A 16,151-nucleotide genomic window follows, 5' to 3' on the forward strand; every position below is an offset into this window, starting at 1 on the left:
GGAAAAAATCAGGCCGGATAGGGCTACAATATCAAGATATCGCACTGCCGATAAAGCATTTAGATCATGCGCTTTCTGCAAGAAGGCTAGGTCACACAACTAAAGCTGACTTTTACCAGAGATGATCAGGGGAGAGCGCGAACGCAGTCCCCCACTACCACAAATTATGCAGTCGAGTTTCCCGCATTTGGGGAAATCGCAGGGGTCAGCACATCCGGAGTGCAATGGATGAACCTCACCCTGGGAGAACCACCTTTGTGATCATGGTATCTCCCCTGCCAGGTAAGTATGAGTTGGACTAGGACTCTGGAGGGCGACTGGTCAAGCACACGCCTGTCAAGTGGGGGAGATTCTCCTGATGCAGCACAAATGAACTTTCAGCTGGGGACAACAACTGAAGGGAAGCGGATGGGTGCCTATTCCTGAAGCACCTCAAATGTCAAACTGTACGGACAAGTACAATTATAAGCATTCCCAGGGTGCAGCAGATATATTTGCATACGATGGGTTATCCAAGCAGTCAGCTGCAATACTCATCTGCATATGAAAAGAGAAAGACAGTAGAATGCCATCTATATAGGCCTGATTTGCATAAAGAACCTCTGCAGGAAGAACTGTGCCCTGAAATAATCAGCAGCAAAAGGACACAGAGTGGTTCTATCAACCCTAGAATTATCAGAGAACAGGCAGTCATAGAGTACATGTCATATCTGGCAGAATGGCATCAGCACAGGGGGAAGAAAGCAAGCCAGGGAAAAAATCAGGCCGGATAGGGCTACAATATCAAGATATCGCACTGCCGATAAAGCATTTAGATCATGCGCTTTCTGCAAGAAGGCTAGGTCACACAACTAAAGCTGACTTTTACCAGAGATGATCAGGGGAGAGCGCAAACGCAGTCCCCCACTACCACAAATTATGCAGTCGAGTTTCCCGCATTTGGGGAAATCGCAGGGGTCAGCACATCCGGAGTGCAATGGATGAACCTCACCCTGGGAGAACCACCTTTGTGATCATGGTATCTCCCCTGCCAGGTAAGTATGAGTTGGACTAGGACTCTGGAGGGCGACTGGTCAAGCACACGCCTGTCAAGTGGGGGAGATTCTCCTGATGCAGCACAAATGAACTTTCAGCTGGGGACAACAACTGAAGGGAAGCGGATGGGTGCCTATTCCTGAAGCACCTCAAATGTCAAACTGTACGGACAAGTACAATTATAAGCATTCCCAGGGTGCAGCAGATATATTTGCATACGATGGGTTATCCAAGCAGTCAGCTGCAATACTCATCTGCATATGAAAAGAGAAAGACAGTAGAATGCCATCTATATAGGCCTGATTTGCATAAAGAAGCTCTGCAGGAAGAACTGTGCCCTGAAATAATCAGCAGCAAAAGGACACAGAGTGGTTCTATCAACCCTAGAATTATCAGAGAACAGGCAGTCATAGAGTACATGTCATATCTGGCAGAATGGCATCAGCACAGGGGGAAGAAAGCAAGCCAGGGAAAAAATCAGGCCGGATAGGGCTACAATATCAAGATATCGCACTGCCGATAAAGCATTTAGATCATGCACTTTCTGCAAGAAGGCTAGGTCACACAACTAAAGCTGACTTTTACCAGAGATGATCAGGGGAGAGCGCGAACGCAGTCCCCCACTACCACAAATTATGCAGTCGAGTTTCCCGCATTTGGGGAAATCGCAGGGGTCAGCACATCCGGAGTGCAATGGATGAACCTCACCCTGGGAGAACCACCTTTGTGATCATGGTATCTCCCCTGCCAGGTAAGTATGAGTTGGACTAGGACTCTGGAGGGCGACTGGTCAAGCACACGCCTGTCAAGTGGGGGAGATTCTCCTGATGCAGCACAAATGAACTTTCAGCTGGGGACAACAACTGAAGGGAAGCGGATGGGTGCCTATTCCTGAAGCACCTCAAATGTCAAACTGTACGGACAAGTACAATTATAAGCATTCCCAGGGTGCAGCAGATATATTTGCATACGATGGGTTATCCAAGCAGTCAGCTGCAATACTCATCTGCATATGAAAAGAGAAAGACAGTAGAATGCCATCTATATAGGCCTGATTTGCATAAAGAAGCTCTGCAGGAAGAACTGTGCCCTGAAATAATCAGCAGCAAAAGGACACAGAGTGGTTCTATCAACCCTAGAATTATCAGAGAACAGGCAGTCATAGAGTACATGTCATATCTGGCAGAATGGCATCAGCACAGGGGGAAGAAAGCAAGCCAGGGAAAAAATCAGGCCGGATAGGGCTACAATATCAAGATATCGCACTGCCGATAAAGCATTTAGATCATGCGCTTTCTGCAAGAAGGCTAGGTCACACAACTAAAGCTGACTTTTACCAGAGATGATCAGGGGAGAGCGCGAACGCAGTCCCCCACTACCACAAATTATGCAGTCGAGTTTCCCGCATTTGGGGAAATCGCAGGGGTCAGCACATCCGGAGTGCAATGGATGAACCTCACCCTGGGAGAACCACCTTTGTGATCATGGTATCTCCCCTGCCAGGTAAGTATGAGTTGGACTAGGACTCTGGAGGGCGACTGGTCAAGCACACGCCTGTCAAGTGGGGGAGATTCTCCTGATGCAGCACAAATGAACTTTCAGCTGGGGACAACAACTGAAGGGAAGCGGATGGGTGCCTATTCCTGAAGCACCTCAAATGTCAAACTGTACGGACAAGTACAATTATAAGCATTCCCAGGGTGCAGCAGATATATTTGCATACGATGGGTTATCCAAGCAGTCAGCTGCAATACTCATCTGCATATGAAAAGAGAAAGACAGTAGAATGCCATCTATATAGGCCTGATTTGCATAAAGAAGCTCTGCAGGAAGAACTGTGCCCTGAAATAATCAGCAGCAAAAGGACACAGAGTGGTTCTATCAACCCTAGAATTATCAGAGAACAGGCAGTCATAGAGTACATGTCATATCTGGCAGAATGGCATCAGCACAGGGGGAAGAAAGCAAGCCAGGGAAAAAATCAGGCCGGATAGGGCTACAATATCAAGATATCGCACTGCCGATAAAGCATTTAGATCATGCGCTTTCTGCAAGAAGGCTAGGTCACACAACTAAAGCTGACTTTTACCAGAGATGATCAGGGGAGAGCGCGAACGCAGTCCCCCACTACCACAAATTATGCAGTCGAGTTTCCCGCATTTGGGGAAATCGCAGGGGTCAGCACATCCAGAGTGCAATGGATGAACCTCACCCTGGGAGAACCACCTTTGTGATCATGGTATCTCCCCTGCCAGGTAAGTATGAGTTGGACTAGGACTCTGGAGGGCGACTGGTCAAGCACACGCCTGTCAAGTGGGGGAGATTCTCCTGATGCAGCACAAATGAACTTTCAGCTGGGGACAACAACTGAAGGGAAGCGGATGGGTGCCTATTCCTGAAGCACCTCAAATGTCAAACTGTACGGACAAGTACAATTATAAGCATTCCCAGGGTGCAGCAGATATATTTGCATACGATGGGTTATCCAAGCAGTCAGCTGCAATACTCATCTGCATATGAAAAGAGAAAGACAGTAGAATGCCATCTATATAGGCCTGATTTGCATAAAGAAGCTCTGCAGGAAGAACTGTGCCCTGAAATAATCAGCAGCAAAAGGACACAGAGTGGTTCTATCAACCCTAGAATTATCAGAGAACAGGCAGTCATAGAGTACATGTCATATCTGGCAGAATGGCATCAGCACAGGGGGAAGAAAGCAAGCCAGGGAAAAAATCAGGCCGGATAGGGCTACAATATCAAGATATCGCACTGCCGATAAAGCATTTAGATCATGCGCTTTCTGCAAGAAGGCTAGGTCACACAACTAAAGCTGACTTTTACCAGAGATGATCAGGGGAGAGCACGAACGCAGTCCCCCACTACCACAAATTATGCAGTCGAGTTTCCCGCATTTGGGGAAATCGCAGGGGTCAGCACATCCGGAGTGCAATGGATGAACCTCACCCTGGGAGAACCACCTTTGTGATCATGGTATCTCCCCTGCCAGGTAAGTATGAGTTGGACTAGGACTCTGGAGGGCGACTGGTCAAGCACACGCCTGTCAAGTGGGGGAGATTCTCCTGATGCAGCACAAATGAACTTTCAGCTGGGGACAACAACTGAAGGGAAGCGGATGGGTGCCTATTCCTGAAGCACCTCAAATGTCAAACTGTACGGACAAGTACAATTATAAGCATTCCCAGGGTGCAGCAGATATATTTGCATACGATGGGTTATCCAAGCAGTCAGCTGCAATACTCATCTGCATATGAAAAGAGAAAGACAGTAGAATGCCATCTATATAGGCCTGATTTGCATAAAGAAGCTCTGCAGGAAGAACTGTGCCCTGAAATAATCAGCAGCAAAAGGACACAGAGTGGTTCTATCAACCCTAGAATTATCAGAGAACAGGCAGTCATAGAGTACATGTCATATCTGGCAGAATGGCATCAGCACAGGGGGAAGAAAGCAAGCCAGGGAAAAAATCAGGCCGGATAGGGCTACAATATCAAGATATCGCACTGCCGATAAAGCATTTAGATCATGCGCTTTCTGCAAGAAGGCTAGGTCACACAACTAAAGCTGACTTTTACCAGAGATGATCAGGGGAGAGCGCGAACGCAGTCCCCCACTACCACAAATTATGCAGTCGAGTTTCCCGCATTTGGGGAAATCGCAGGGGTCAGCACATCTGGAGTGCAATGGATGAACCTCACCCTGGGAGAACCACCTTTGTGATCATGGTATCTCCCCTGCCAGGTAAGTATGAGTTGGACTAGGACTCTGGAGGGCGACTGGTCAAGCACACGCCTGTCAAGTGGGGGAGATTCTCCTGATGCAGCACAAATGAACTTTCAGCTGGGGACAACAACTGAAGGGAAGCGGATGGGTGCCTATTCCTGAAGCACCTCAAATGTCAAACTGTACGGACAAGTACAATTATAAGCATTCCCAGGGTGCAGCAGATATATTTGCATACGATGGGTTATCCAAGCAGTCAGCTGCAATACTCATCTGCATATGAAAAGAGAAAGACAGTAGAATGCCATCTATATAGGCCTGATTTGCATAAAGAAGCTCTGCAGGAAGAACTGTGCCCTGAAATAATCAGCAGCAAAAGGACACAGAGTGGTTCTATCAACCCTAGAATTATCAGAGAACAGGCAGTCATAGAGTACATGTCATATCTGGCAGAATGGCATCAGCACAGGGGGAAGAAAGCAAGCCAGGGAAAAAATCAGGCCGGATAGGGCTACAATATCAAGATATCGCACTGCCGATAAAGCATTTAGATCATGCGCTTTCTGCAAGAAGGCTAGGTCACACAACTAAAGCTGACTTTTACCAGAGATGATCAGGGGAGAGCGCGAACGCAGTCCCCCACTACCACAAATTATGCAGTCGAGTTTCCCGCATTTGGGGAAATCGCAGGGGTCAGCACATCCGGAGTGCAATGGATGAACCTCACCCTGGGAGAACCACCTTTGTGATCATGGTATCTCCCCTGCCAGGTAAGTATGAGTTGGACTAGGACTCTGGAGGGCGACTGGTCAAGCACACGCCTGTCAAGTGGGGGAGATTCTCCTGATGCAGCACAAATGAACTTTCAGCTGGGGACAACAACTGAAGGGAAGCGGATGGGTGCCTATTCCTGAAGCACCTCAAATGTCAAACTGTACGGACAAGTACAATTATAAGCATTCCCAGGGTGCAGCAGATATATTTGCATACGATGGGTTATCCAAGCAGTCAGCTGCAATACTCATCTGCATATGAAAAGAGAAAGACAGTAGAATGCCATCTATATAGGCCTGATTTGCATAAAGAAGCTCTGCAGGAAGAACTGTGCCCTGAAATAATCAGCAGCAAAAGGACACAGAGTGGTTCTATCAACCCTAGAATTATCAGAGAACAGGCAGTCATAGAGTACATGTCATATCTGGCAGAATGGCATCAGCACAGGGGGAAGAAAGCAAGCCAGGGAAAAAATCAGGCCGGATAGGGCTACAATATCAAGATATCGCACTGCCGATAAAGCATTTAGATCATGCGCTTTCTGCAAGAAGGCTAGGTCACACAACTAAAGCTGACTTTTACCAGAGATGATCAGGGGAGAGCACGAACGCAGTCCCCCACTACCACAAATTATGCAGTCGAGTTTCCCGCATTTGGGGAAATCGCAGGGGTCAGCACACCCGGAGTGCAATGGATGAACCTCACCCTGGGAGAACCACCTTTGTGATCATGGTATCTCCCCTGCCAGGTAAGTATGAGTTGGACTAGGACTCTGGAGGGCGACTGGTCAAGCACACGCCTGTCAAGTGGGGGAGATTCTCCTGATGCAGCACAAATGAACTTTCAGCTGGGGACAACAACTGAAGGGAAGCGCATGGGTGCCTATTCCTGAAGCACCTCAAATGTCAAACTGTACGGACAAGTACAATTATAAGCATTCCCAGGGTGCAGCAGATATATTTGCATACGATGGGTTATCCAAGCAGTCAGCTGCAATACTCATCTGCATATGAAAAGAGAAAGACAGTAGAATGCCATCTATATAGGCCTGATTTGCATAAAGAAGCTCTGCAGGAAGAACTGTGCCCTGAAATAATCAGCAGCAAAAGGACACAGAGTGGTTCTATCAACCCTAGAATTATCAGAGAACAGGCAGTCATAGAGTACATGTCATATCTGGCAGAATGGCATCAGCACAGGGGGAAGAAAGCAAGCCAGGGAAAAAATCAGGCCGGATAGGGCTACAATATCAAGATATCGCACTGCCGATAAAGCATTTAGATCATGCGCTTTCTGCAAGAAGGCTAGGTCACACAACTAAAGCTGACTTTTACCAGAGATGATCAGGGGAGAGCGCGAACGCAGTCCCCCACTACCACAAATTATGCAGTCGAGTTTCCCGCATTTGGGGAAATCGCAGGGGTCAGCACATCCGGAGTGCAATGGATGAACCTCACCCTGGGAGAACCACCTTTGTGATCATGGTATCTCCCCTGCCAGGTAAGTATGAGTTGGACTAGGACTCTGGAGGGCGACTGGTCAAGCACACGCCTGTCAAGTGGGGGAGATTCTCCTGATGCAGCACAAATGAACTTTCAGCTGGGGACAACAACTGAAGGGAAGCGGATGGGTGCCTATTCCTGAAGCACCTCAAATGTCAAACTGTACGGACAAGTACAATTATAAGCATTCCCAGGGTGCAGCAGATATATTTGCATACGATGGGTTATCCAAGCAGTCAGCTGCAATACTCATCTGCATATGAAAAGAGAAAGACAGTAGAATGCCATCTATATAGGCCTGATTTGCATAAAGAAGCTCTGCAGGAAGAACTGTGCCCTGAAATAATCAGCAGCAAAAGGACACAGAGTGGTTCTATCAACCCTAGAATTATCAGAGAACAGGCAGTCATAGAGTACATGTCATATCTGGCAGAATGGCATCAGCACAGGGGGAAGAAAGCAAGCCAGGGAAAAAATCAGGCCGGATAGGGCTACAATATCAAGATATCGCACTGCCGATAAAGCATTTAGATCATGCGCTTTCTGCAAGAAGGCTAGGTCACACAACTAAAGCTGACTTTTACCAGAGATGATCAGGGGAGAGCGCGAACGCAGTCCCCCACTACCACAAATTATGCAGTCGAGTTTCCCGCATTTGGGGAAATCGCAGGGGTCAGCACATCCGGAGTGCAATGGATGAACCTCACCCTGGGAGAACCACCTTTGTGATCATGGTATCTCCCCTGCCAGGTAAGTATGAGTTGGACTAGGACTCTGGAGGGCGACTGGTCAAGCACACGCCTGTCAAGTGGGGGAGATTCTCCTGATGCAGCACAAATGAACTTTCAGCTGGGGACAACAACTGAAGGGAAGCGGATGGGTGCCTATTCCTGAAGCACCTCAAATGTCAAACTGTACGGACAAGTACAATTATAAGCATTCCCAGGGTGCAGCAGATATATTTGCATACGATGGGTTATCCAAGCAGTCAGCTGCAATACTCATCTGCATATGAAAAGAGAAAGACAGTAGAATGCCATCTATATAGGCCTGATTTGCATAAAGAAGCTCTGCAGGAAGAACTGTGCCCTGAAATAATCAGCAGCAAAAGGACACAGAGTGGTTCTATCAACCCTAGAATTATCAGAGAACAGGCAGTCATAGAGTACATGTCATATCTGGCAGAATGGCATCAGCACAGGGGGAAGAAAGCAAGCCAGGGAAAAAATCAGGCCGGATAGGGCTACAATATCAAGATATCGCACTGCCGATAAAGCATTTAGATCATGCGCTTTCTGCAAGAAGGCTAGGTCACACAACTAAAGCTGACTTTTACCAGAGATGATCAGGGGAGAGCGCGAACGCAGTCCCCCACTACCACAAATTATGCAGTCGAGTTTCCCGCATTTGGGGAAATCGCAGGGGTCAGCACATCCGGAGTGCAATGGATGAACCTCACCCTGGGAGAACCACCTTTGTGATCATGGTATCTCCCCTGCCAGGTAAGTATGAGTTGGACTAGGACTCTGGAGGGCGACTGGTCAAGCACACGCCTGTCAAGTGGGGGAGATTCTCCTGATGCAGCACAAATGAACTTTCAGCTGGGGACAACAACTGAAGGGAAGCGGATGGGTGCCTATTCCTGAAGCACCTCAAATGTCAAACTGTACGGACAAGTACAATTATAAGCATTCCCAGGGTGCAGCAGATATATTTGCATACGATGGGTTATCCAAGCAGTCAGCTGCAATACTCATCTGCATATGAAAAGAGAAAGACAGTAGAATGCCATCTATATAGGCCTGATTTGCATAAAGAAGCTCTGCAGGAAGAACTGTGCCCTGAAATAATCAGCAGCAAAAGGACACAGAGTGGTTCTATCAACCCTAGAATTATCAGAGAACAGGCAGTCATAGAGTACATGTCATATCTGGCAGAATGGCATCAGCACAGGGGGAAGAAAGCAAGCCAGGGAAAAAATCAGGCCGGATAGGGCTACAATATCAAGATATCGCACTGCCGATAAAGCATTTAGATCATGCGCTTTCTGCAAGAAGGCTAGGTCACACAACTAAAGCTGACTTTTACCAGAGATGATCAGGGGAGAGCGCGAACGCAGTCCCCCACTACCACAAATTATGCAGTCGAGTTTCCCGCATTTGGGGAAATCGCAGGGGTCAGCACATCCGGAGTGCAATGGATGAACCTCACCCTGGGAGAACCACCTTTGTGATCATGGTATCTCCCCTGCCAGGTAAGTATGAGTTGGACTAGGACTCTGGAGGGCGACTGGTCAAGCACACGCCTGTCAAGTGGGGGAGATTCTCCTGATGCAGCACAAATGAACTTTCAGCTGGGGACAACAACTGAAGGGAAGCGGATGGGTGCCTATTCCTGAAGCACCTCAAATGTCAAACTGTACGGACAAGTACAATTATAAGCATTCCCAGGGTGCAGCAGATATATTTGCATACGATGGGTTATCCAAGCAGTCAGCTGCAATACTCATCTGCATATGAAAAGAGAAAGACAGTAGAATGCCATCTATATAGGCCTGATTTGCATAAAGAAGCTCTGCAGGAAGAACTGTGCCCTGAAATAATCAGCAGCAAAAGGACACAGAGTGGTTCTATCAACCCTAGAATTATCAGAGAACAGGCAGTCATAGAGTACATGTCATATCTGGCAGAATGGCATCAGCACAGGGGGAAGAAAGCAAGCCAGGGAAAAAATCAGGCCGGATAGGGCTACAATATCAAGATATCGCACTGCCGATAAAGCATTTAGATCATGCACTTTCTGCAAGAAGGCTAGGTCACACAACTAAAGCTGACTTTTACCAGAGATGATCAGGGGAGAGCGCGAACACAGTCCCCCACTACCACAAATTATGCAGTCGAGTTTCCCGCATTTGGGGAAATCGCAGGGGTCAGCACATCCGGAGTGCAATGGATGAACCTCACCCTGGGAGAACCACCTTTGTGATCATGGTATCTCCCCTGCCAGGTAAGTATGAGTTGGACTAGGACTCTGGAGGGCGACTGGTCAAGCACACGCCTGTCAAGTGGGGGAGATTCTCCTGATGCAGCACAAATGAACTTTCAGCTGGGGACAACAACTGAAGGGAAGCGGATGGGTGCCTATTCCTGAAGCACCTCAAATGTCAAACTGTACGGACAAGTACAATTATAAGCATTCCCAGGGTGCAGCAGATATATTTGCATACGATGGGTTATCCAAGCAGTCAGCTGCAATACTCATCTGCATATGAAAAGAGAAAGACAGTAGAATGCCATCTATATAGGCCTGATTTGCATAAAGAAGCTCTGCAGGAAGAACTGTGCCCTGAAATAATCAGCAGCAAAAGGACACAGAGTGGTTCTATCAACCCTAGAATTATCAGAGAACAGGCAGTCATAGAGTACATGTCATATCTGGCAGAATGGCATCAGCACAGGGGGAAGAAAGCAAGCCAGGGAAAAAATCAGGCCGGATAGGGCTACAATATCAAGATATCGCACTGCCGATAAAGCATTTAGATCATGCGCTTTCTGCAAGAAGGCTAGGTCACACAACTAAAGCTGGCTTTTACCAGAGATGATCAGGGGAGAGCACGAACGCAGTCCCCACTACCACAAATTATGCAGTCGAGTTTCCCGCATTTGGGGAAATCGCAGGGGTCAGCACATCCGGAGTGCAATGGATGAACCTCACCCTGGGAGAACCACCTTTGTGATCATGGTATCTCCCCTGCCAGGTAAGTATGAGTTGGACTAGGACTCTGGAGGGCGACTGGTCAAGCACACGCCTGTCAAGTGGGGGAGATTCTCCTGATGCAGCACAAATGAACTTTCAGCTGGGGACAACAACTGAAGGGAAGCGGATGGGTGCCTATTCCTGAAGCACCTCAAATGTCAAACTGTACGGACAAGTACAATTATAAGCATTCCCAGGGTGCAGCAGATATATTTGCATACAATGGGTTATCCAAGCAGTCAGCTGCAATACTCATCTGCATATGAAAAGAGAAAGACAGTAGAATGCCATCTATATAGGCCTGATTTGCATAAAGAAGCTCTGCAGGAAGAACTGTGCCCTGAAATAATCAGCAGCAAAAGGACACAGAGTGGTTCTATCAACCCTAGAATTATCAGAGAACAGGCAGTCATAGAGTACATGTCATATCTGGCAGAATGGCATCAGCACAGGGGGAAGAAAGCAAGCCAGGGAAAAAATCAGGCCGGATAGGGCTACAATATCAAGATATCGCACTGCCGATAAAGCATTTAGATCATGCACTTTCTGCAAGAAGGCTAGGTCACACAACTAAAGCTGACTTTTACCAGAGATGATCAGGGGAGAGCGCGAACGCAGTCCCCCACTACCACAAATTATGCAGTCGAGTTTCCCGCATTTGGGGAAATCGCAGGGGTCAGCACATCTGGAGTGCAATGGATGAACCTCACCCTGGGAGAACCACCTTTGTGATCATGGTATCTCCCCTGCCAGGTAAGTATGAGTTGGACTAGGACTCTGGAGGGCGACTGGTCAAGCACACGCCTGTCAAGTGGGAGAGATTCTCCTGATGCAGCACAAATGAACTTTCAGCTGGGGACAACAACTGAAGGGAAGCGGATGGGTGCCTATTCCTGAAGCACCTCAAATGTCAAACTGTACGGACAAGTACAATTATAAGCATTCCCAGGGTGCAGCAGATATATTTGCATACGATGGGTTATCCAAGCAGTCAGCTGCAATACTCATCTGCATATGAAAAGAGAAAGACAGTAGAATGCCATCTATATAGGCCTGATTTGCATAAAGAAGCTCTGCAGGAAGAACTGTGCCCTGAAATAATCAGCAGCAAAAGGACACAGAGTGGTTCTATCAACCCTAGAATTATCAGAGAACAGGCAGTCATAGAGTACATGTCATATCTGGCAGAATGGCATCAGCACAGGGGGAAGAAAGCAAGCCAGGGAAAAAATCAGGCCGGATAGGGCTACAATATCAAGATATCGCACTGCCGATAAAGCATTTAGATCATGCGCTTTCTGCAAGAAGGCTAGGTCACACAACTAAAGCTGACTTTTACCAGAGATGATCAGGGGAGAGCGCGAACGCAGTCCCCCACTACCACAAATTATGCAGTCGAGTTTCCCGCATTTGGGGAAATCGCAGGGGTCAGCACATCCGGAGTGCAATGGATGAACCTCACCCTGGGAGAACCACCTTTGTGATCATGGTATCTCCCCTGCCAGGTAAGTATGAGTTGGACTAGGACTCTGGAGGGCGACTGGTCAAGCACACGCCTGTCAAGTGGGGGAGATTCTCCTGATGCAGCACAAATGAACTTTCAGCTGGGGACAACAACTGAAGGGAAGCGGATGGGTGCCTATTCCTGAAGCACCTCAAATGTCAAACTGTACGGACAAGTACAATTATAAGCATTCCCAGGGTGCAGCAGATATATTTGCATACGATGGGTTATCCAAGCAGTCAGCTGCAATACTCATCTGCATATGAAAAGAGAAAGACAGTAGAATGCCATCTATATAGGCCTGATTTGCATAAAGAAGCTCTGCAGGAAGAACTGTGCCCTGAAATAATCAGCAGCAAAAGGACACAGAGTGGTTCTATCAACCCTAGAATTATCAGAGAACAGGCAGTCATAGAGTACATGTCATATCTGGCAGAATGGCATCAGCACAGGGGGAAGAAAGCAAGCCAGGGAAAAAATCAGGCCGGATAGGGCTACAATATCAAGATATCGCACTGCCGATAAAGCATTTAGATCATGCGCTTTCTGCAAGAAGGCTAGGTCACACAACTAAAGCTGACTTTTACCAGAGATGATCAGGGGAGAGCGCGAACGCAGTCCCCCACTACCACAAATTATGCAGTCGAGTTTCCCGCATTTGGGGAAATCGCAGGGGTCAGCACATCCGGAGTGCAATGGATGAACCTCACCCTGGGAGAACCACCTTTGTGATCATGGTATCTTCTCTGCCAGGTAAGTATGAGTTGGACTAGGACTCTGGAGGGCGACTGGTCAAGCACACGCCTGTCAAGTGGGGGAGATTCTCCTGATGCAGCACAAATGAACTTTCAGCTGGGGACAACAACTGAAGGGAAGCGGATGGGTGCCTATTCCTGAAGCACCTCAAATGTCAAACTGTACGGACAAGTACAATTATAAGCATTCCCAGGGTGCAGCAGATATATTTGCATACGATGGGTTATCCAAGCAGTCAGCTGCAATACTCATCTGCATATGAAAAGAGAAAGACAGTAGAATGCCATCTATATAGGCCTGATTTGCATAAAGAAGCTCTGCAGGAAGAACTGTGCCCTGAAATAATCAGCAGCAAAAGGACACAGAGTGGTTCTATCAACCCTAGAATTATCAGAGAACAGGCAGTCATAGAGTACATGTCATATCTGGCAGAATGGCATCAGCACAGGGGGAAGAAAGCAAGCCAGGGAAAAAATCAGGCCGGATAGGGCTACAATATCAAGATATCGCACTGCCGATAAAGCATTTAGATCATGCACTTTCTGCAAGAAGGCTAGGTCACACAACTAAAGCTGACTTTTACCAGAGATGATCAGGGGAGAGCGCGAACGCAGTCCCCCACTACCACAAATTATGCAGTCGAGTTTCCCGCATTTGGGGAAATCGCAGGGGTCAGCACATCCGGAGTGCAATGGATGAACCTCACCCTGGGAGAACCACCTTTGTGATCATGGTATCTCCCCTGCCAGGTAAGTATGAGTTGGACTAGGACTCTGGAGGGCGACTGGTCAAGCACACGCCTGTCAAGTGGGGGAGATTCTCCTGATGCAGCACAAATGAACTTTCAGCTGGGGACAACAACTGAAGGGAAGCGGATGGGTGCCTATTCCTGAAGCACCTCAAATGTCAAACTGTACGGACAAGTACAATTATAAGCATTCCCAGGGTGCAGCAGATATATTTGCATACGATGGGTTATCCAAGCAGTCAGCTGCAATACTCATCTGCATATGAAAAGAGAAAGACAGTAGAATGCCATCTATATAGGCCTGATTTGCATAAAGAAGCTCTGCAGGAAGAACTGTGCCCTGAAATAATCAGCAGCAAAAGGACACAGAGTGGTTCTATCAACCCTAGAATTATCAGAGAACAGGCAGTCATAGAGTACATGTCATATCTGGCAGAATGGCATCAGCACAGGGGGAAGAAAGCAAGCCAGGGAAAAAATCAGGCCGGATAGGGCTACAATATCAAGATATCGCACTGCCGATAAAGCATTTAGATCATGCGCTTTCTGCAAGAAGGCTAGGTCACACAACTAAAGCTGACTTTTACCAGAGATGATCAGGGGAGAGCGCGAACGCATTCCCCCACTACCACAAATTATGCAGTCGAGTTTCCCGCATTTGGGGAAATCGCAGGGGTCAGCACATCCGGAGTGCAATGGATGAACCTCACCCTGGGAGAACCACCTTTGTGATCATGGTATCTCCTCTGCCAGGTAAGTATGAGTTGGACTAGGACTCTGGAGGGCGACTGGTCAAGCACACGCCTGTCAAGTGGGGGAGATTCTCCTGATGCAGCACAAATGAACTTTCAGCTGGGGACAACAACTGAAGGGAAGCGGATGGGTGCCTATTCCTGAAGCACCTCAAATGTCAAACTGTACGGACAAGTACAATTATAAGCATTCCCAGGGTGCAGCAGATATATTTGCATACGATGGGTTATCCAAGCAGTCAGCTGCAATACTCATCTGCATATGAAAAGAGAAAGACAGTAGAATGCCATCTATATAGGCCTGATTTGCATAAAGAAGCTCTGCAGGAAGAACTGTGCCCTGAAATAATCAGCAGCAAAAGGACACAGAGTGGTTCTATCAACCCTAGAATTATCAGAGAACAGGCAGTCATAGAGTACATGTCATATCTGGCAGAATGGCATCAGCACAGGGGGAAGAAAGCAAGCCAGGGAAAAAATCAGGCCGGATAGGGCTACAATATCAAGATATCGCACTGCCGATAAAGCATTTAGATCATGCGCTTTCTGCAAGAAGGCTAGGTCACACAACTAAAGCTGACTTTTACCAGAGATGATCAGGGGAGAGCGCGAACGCAGTCCCCCACTACCACAAATTATGCAGTCGAGTTTCCCGCATTTGGGGAAATCGCAGGGGTCAGCACATCCGGAGTGCAATGGATGAACCTCACCCTGGGAGAACCACCTTTGTGATCATGGTATCTCCCCTGCCAGGTAAGTATGAGTTGGACTAGGACTCTGGAGGGCGACTGGTCAAGCACACGCCTGTCAAGTGGGGGAGATTCTCCTGATGCAGCACAAATGAACTTTCAGCTGGGGACAACAACTGAAGGGAAGCGGATGGGTGCCTATTCCTGAAGCACCTCAAATGTCAAACTGTACGGACAAGTACAATTATAAGCATTCCCAGGGTGCAGCAGATATATTTGCATACGATGGGTTATCCAAGCAGTCAGCTGCAATACTCATCTGCATATGAAAAGAGAAAGACAGTAGAATGCCATCTATATAGGCCTGATTTGCATAAAGAAGCTCTGCAGGAAGAACTGTGCCCTGAAATAATCAGCAGCAAAAGGACACAGAGTGGTTCTATCAACCCTAGAATTATCAGAGAACAGGCAGTCATAGAGTACATGTCATATCTGGCAGAATGGCATCAGCACAGGGGGAAGAAAGCAAGCCAGGGAAAAAATCAGGCCGGATAGGGCTACAATATCAAGATATCGCACTGCCGATAAAGCATTTAGATCATGCGCTTTCTGCAAGAAGGCTAGGTCACACAACTAAAGCTGACTTTTACCAGAGATGATCAGGGGAGAGCGCGAACGCAGTCCCCCACTACCACAAATTATGCAGTCGAGTTTCCCGCATTTGGGGAAATCGCAGGGGTCAGCACATCCGGAGTGCAATGGATGAACCTCACCCTGGAGAACCACCTTTGTGATCATGGTATCTCCCCTGCCAGGTAAGTATGAGTTGGACTAGGACTCTGGAGGGCGACTGGTCAAGCACACGCCTGTCAAGTGGGGGAGATTCTCCTGATG

The 16,151-nt window shown here is 47.7% G+C and overlaps 22 non-coding genes across 22 annotated transcripts; all 22 read right to left on the bottom strand.

Annotated features, from left to right (window-relative positions):
* Positions 1 to 126: 126 nt before the first annotated feature.
* On the bottom strand, positions 127 to 290 carry LOC142115089 (U1 spliceosomal RNA). The gene has a single exon (XR_012681974.1). It is a non-coding gene; the product is annotated as a U1 spliceosomal RNA (small nuclear RNA).
* A 588-nt stretch (positions 291 to 878) lies between these two features.
* LOC142115142 (U1 spliceosomal RNA) lies at positions 879 to 1,042 on the bottom strand. Its single transcript, XR_012682022.1, has one exon. It is a non-coding gene; the product is annotated as a U1 spliceosomal RNA (small nuclear RNA).
* A 588-nt stretch (positions 1,043 to 1,630) lies between these two features.
* On the bottom strand, positions 1,631 to 1,794 carry LOC142115090 (U1 spliceosomal RNA). The gene has a single exon (XR_012681975.1). It is a non-coding gene; the product is annotated as a U1 spliceosomal RNA (small nuclear RNA).
* A 588-nt stretch (positions 1,795 to 2,382) lies between these two features.
* Positions 2,383 to 2,546, bottom strand: LOC142115091 (U1 spliceosomal RNA). Its single transcript, XR_012681976.1, has one exon. It is a non-coding gene; the product is annotated as a U1 spliceosomal RNA (small nuclear RNA).
* Positions 2,547 to 3,134: 588 nt separating this feature from the next.
* On the bottom strand, positions 3,135 to 3,298 carry LOC142115138 (U1 spliceosomal RNA). The gene has a single exon (XR_012682019.1). It is a non-coding gene; the product is annotated as a U1 spliceosomal RNA (small nuclear RNA).
* A 588-nt stretch (positions 3,299 to 3,886) lies between these two features.
* On the bottom strand, positions 3,887 to 4,050 carry LOC142115161 (U1 spliceosomal RNA). Its single transcript, XR_012682041.1, has one exon. It is a non-coding gene; the product is annotated as a U1 spliceosomal RNA (small nuclear RNA).
* A 588-nt stretch (positions 4,051 to 4,638) lies between these two features.
* LOC142115176 (U1 spliceosomal RNA) lies at positions 4,639 to 4,802 on the bottom strand. The gene has a single exon (XR_012682054.1). It is a non-coding gene; the product is annotated as a U1 spliceosomal RNA (small nuclear RNA).
* A 588-nt stretch (positions 4,803 to 5,390) lies between these two features.
* On the bottom strand, positions 5,391 to 5,554 carry LOC142115092 (U1 spliceosomal RNA). The gene has a single exon (XR_012681977.1). It is a non-coding gene; the product is annotated as a U1 spliceosomal RNA (small nuclear RNA).
* Positions 5,555 to 6,142: 588 nt separating this feature from the next.
* On the bottom strand, positions 6,143 to 6,306 carry LOC142115167 (U1 spliceosomal RNA). Its single transcript, XR_012682046.1, has one exon. It is a non-coding gene; the product is annotated as a U1 spliceosomal RNA (small nuclear RNA).
* Positions 6,307 to 6,894: 588 nt separating this feature from the next.
* Positions 6,895 to 7,058, bottom strand: LOC142115093 (U1 spliceosomal RNA). The gene has a single exon (XR_012681978.1). It is a non-coding gene; the product is annotated as a U1 spliceosomal RNA (small nuclear RNA).
* Positions 7,059 to 7,646: 588 nt separating this feature from the next.
* Positions 7,647 to 7,810, bottom strand: LOC142115094 (U1 spliceosomal RNA). The gene has a single exon (XR_012681979.1). It is a non-coding gene; the product is annotated as a U1 spliceosomal RNA (small nuclear RNA).
* A 588-nt stretch (positions 7,811 to 8,398) lies between these two features.
* LOC142115095 (U1 spliceosomal RNA) lies at positions 8,399 to 8,562 on the bottom strand. Its single transcript, XR_012681980.1, has one exon. It is a non-coding gene; the product is annotated as a U1 spliceosomal RNA (small nuclear RNA).
* A 588-nt stretch (positions 8,563 to 9,150) lies between these two features.
* On the bottom strand, positions 9,151 to 9,314 carry LOC142115098 (U1 spliceosomal RNA). The gene has a single exon (XR_012681982.1). It is a non-coding gene; the product is annotated as a U1 spliceosomal RNA (small nuclear RNA).
* A 588-nt stretch (positions 9,315 to 9,902) lies between these two features.
* LOC142115156 (U1 spliceosomal RNA) lies at positions 9,903 to 10,066 on the bottom strand. Its single transcript, XR_012682035.1, has one exon. It is a non-coding gene; the product is annotated as a U1 spliceosomal RNA (small nuclear RNA).
* Positions 10,067 to 10,654: 588 nt separating this feature from the next.
* LOC142115185 (U1 spliceosomal RNA) lies at positions 10,655 to 10,817 on the bottom strand. Its single transcript, XR_012682062.1, has one exon. It is a non-coding gene; the product is annotated as a U1 spliceosomal RNA (small nuclear RNA).
* A 588-nt stretch (positions 10,818 to 11,405) lies between these two features.
* On the bottom strand, positions 11,406 to 11,569 carry LOC142115177 (U1 spliceosomal RNA). The gene has a single exon (XR_012682055.1). It is a non-coding gene; the product is annotated as a U1 spliceosomal RNA (small nuclear RNA).
* A 588-nt stretch (positions 11,570 to 12,157) lies between these two features.
* Positions 12,158 to 12,321, bottom strand: LOC142115099 (U1 spliceosomal RNA). Its single transcript, XR_012681983.1, has one exon. It is a non-coding gene; the product is annotated as a U1 spliceosomal RNA (small nuclear RNA).
* Positions 12,322 to 12,909: 588 nt separating this feature from the next.
* On the bottom strand, positions 12,910 to 13,073 carry LOC142115186 (U1 spliceosomal RNA). The gene has a single exon (XR_012682063.1). It is a non-coding gene; the product is annotated as a U1 spliceosomal RNA (small nuclear RNA).
* A 588-nt stretch (positions 13,074 to 13,661) lies between these two features.
* LOC142115100 (U1 spliceosomal RNA) lies at positions 13,662 to 13,825 on the bottom strand. Its single transcript, XR_012681984.1, has one exon. It is a non-coding gene; the product is annotated as a U1 spliceosomal RNA (small nuclear RNA).
* Positions 13,826 to 14,413: 588 nt separating this feature from the next.
* On the bottom strand, positions 14,414 to 14,577 carry LOC142115165 (U1 spliceosomal RNA). The gene has a single exon (XR_012682044.1). It is a non-coding gene; the product is annotated as a U1 spliceosomal RNA (small nuclear RNA).
* Positions 14,578 to 15,165: 588 nt separating this feature from the next.
* On the bottom strand, positions 15,166 to 15,329 carry LOC142115101 (U1 spliceosomal RNA). The gene has a single exon (XR_012681985.1). It is a non-coding gene; the product is annotated as a U1 spliceosomal RNA (small nuclear RNA).
* Positions 15,330 to 15,917: 588 nt separating this feature from the next.
* On the bottom strand, positions 15,918 to 16,080 carry LOC142115178 (U1 spliceosomal RNA). The gene has a single exon (XR_012682056.1). It is a non-coding gene; the product is annotated as a U1 spliceosomal RNA (small nuclear RNA).
* Positions 16,081 to 16,151: the final 71 nt, after the last annotated feature.

This window comes from Mixophyes fleayi, unplaced genomic scaffold (assembly GCF_038048845.1).
Source record: "Mixophyes fleayi isolate aMixFle1 unplaced genomic scaffold, aMixFle1.hap1 Scaffold_1536, whole genome shotgun sequence".
Lineage (NCBI taxonomy): Eukaryota > Metazoa > Chordata > Amphibia > Anura > Limnodynastidae > Mixophyes > Mixophyes fleayi.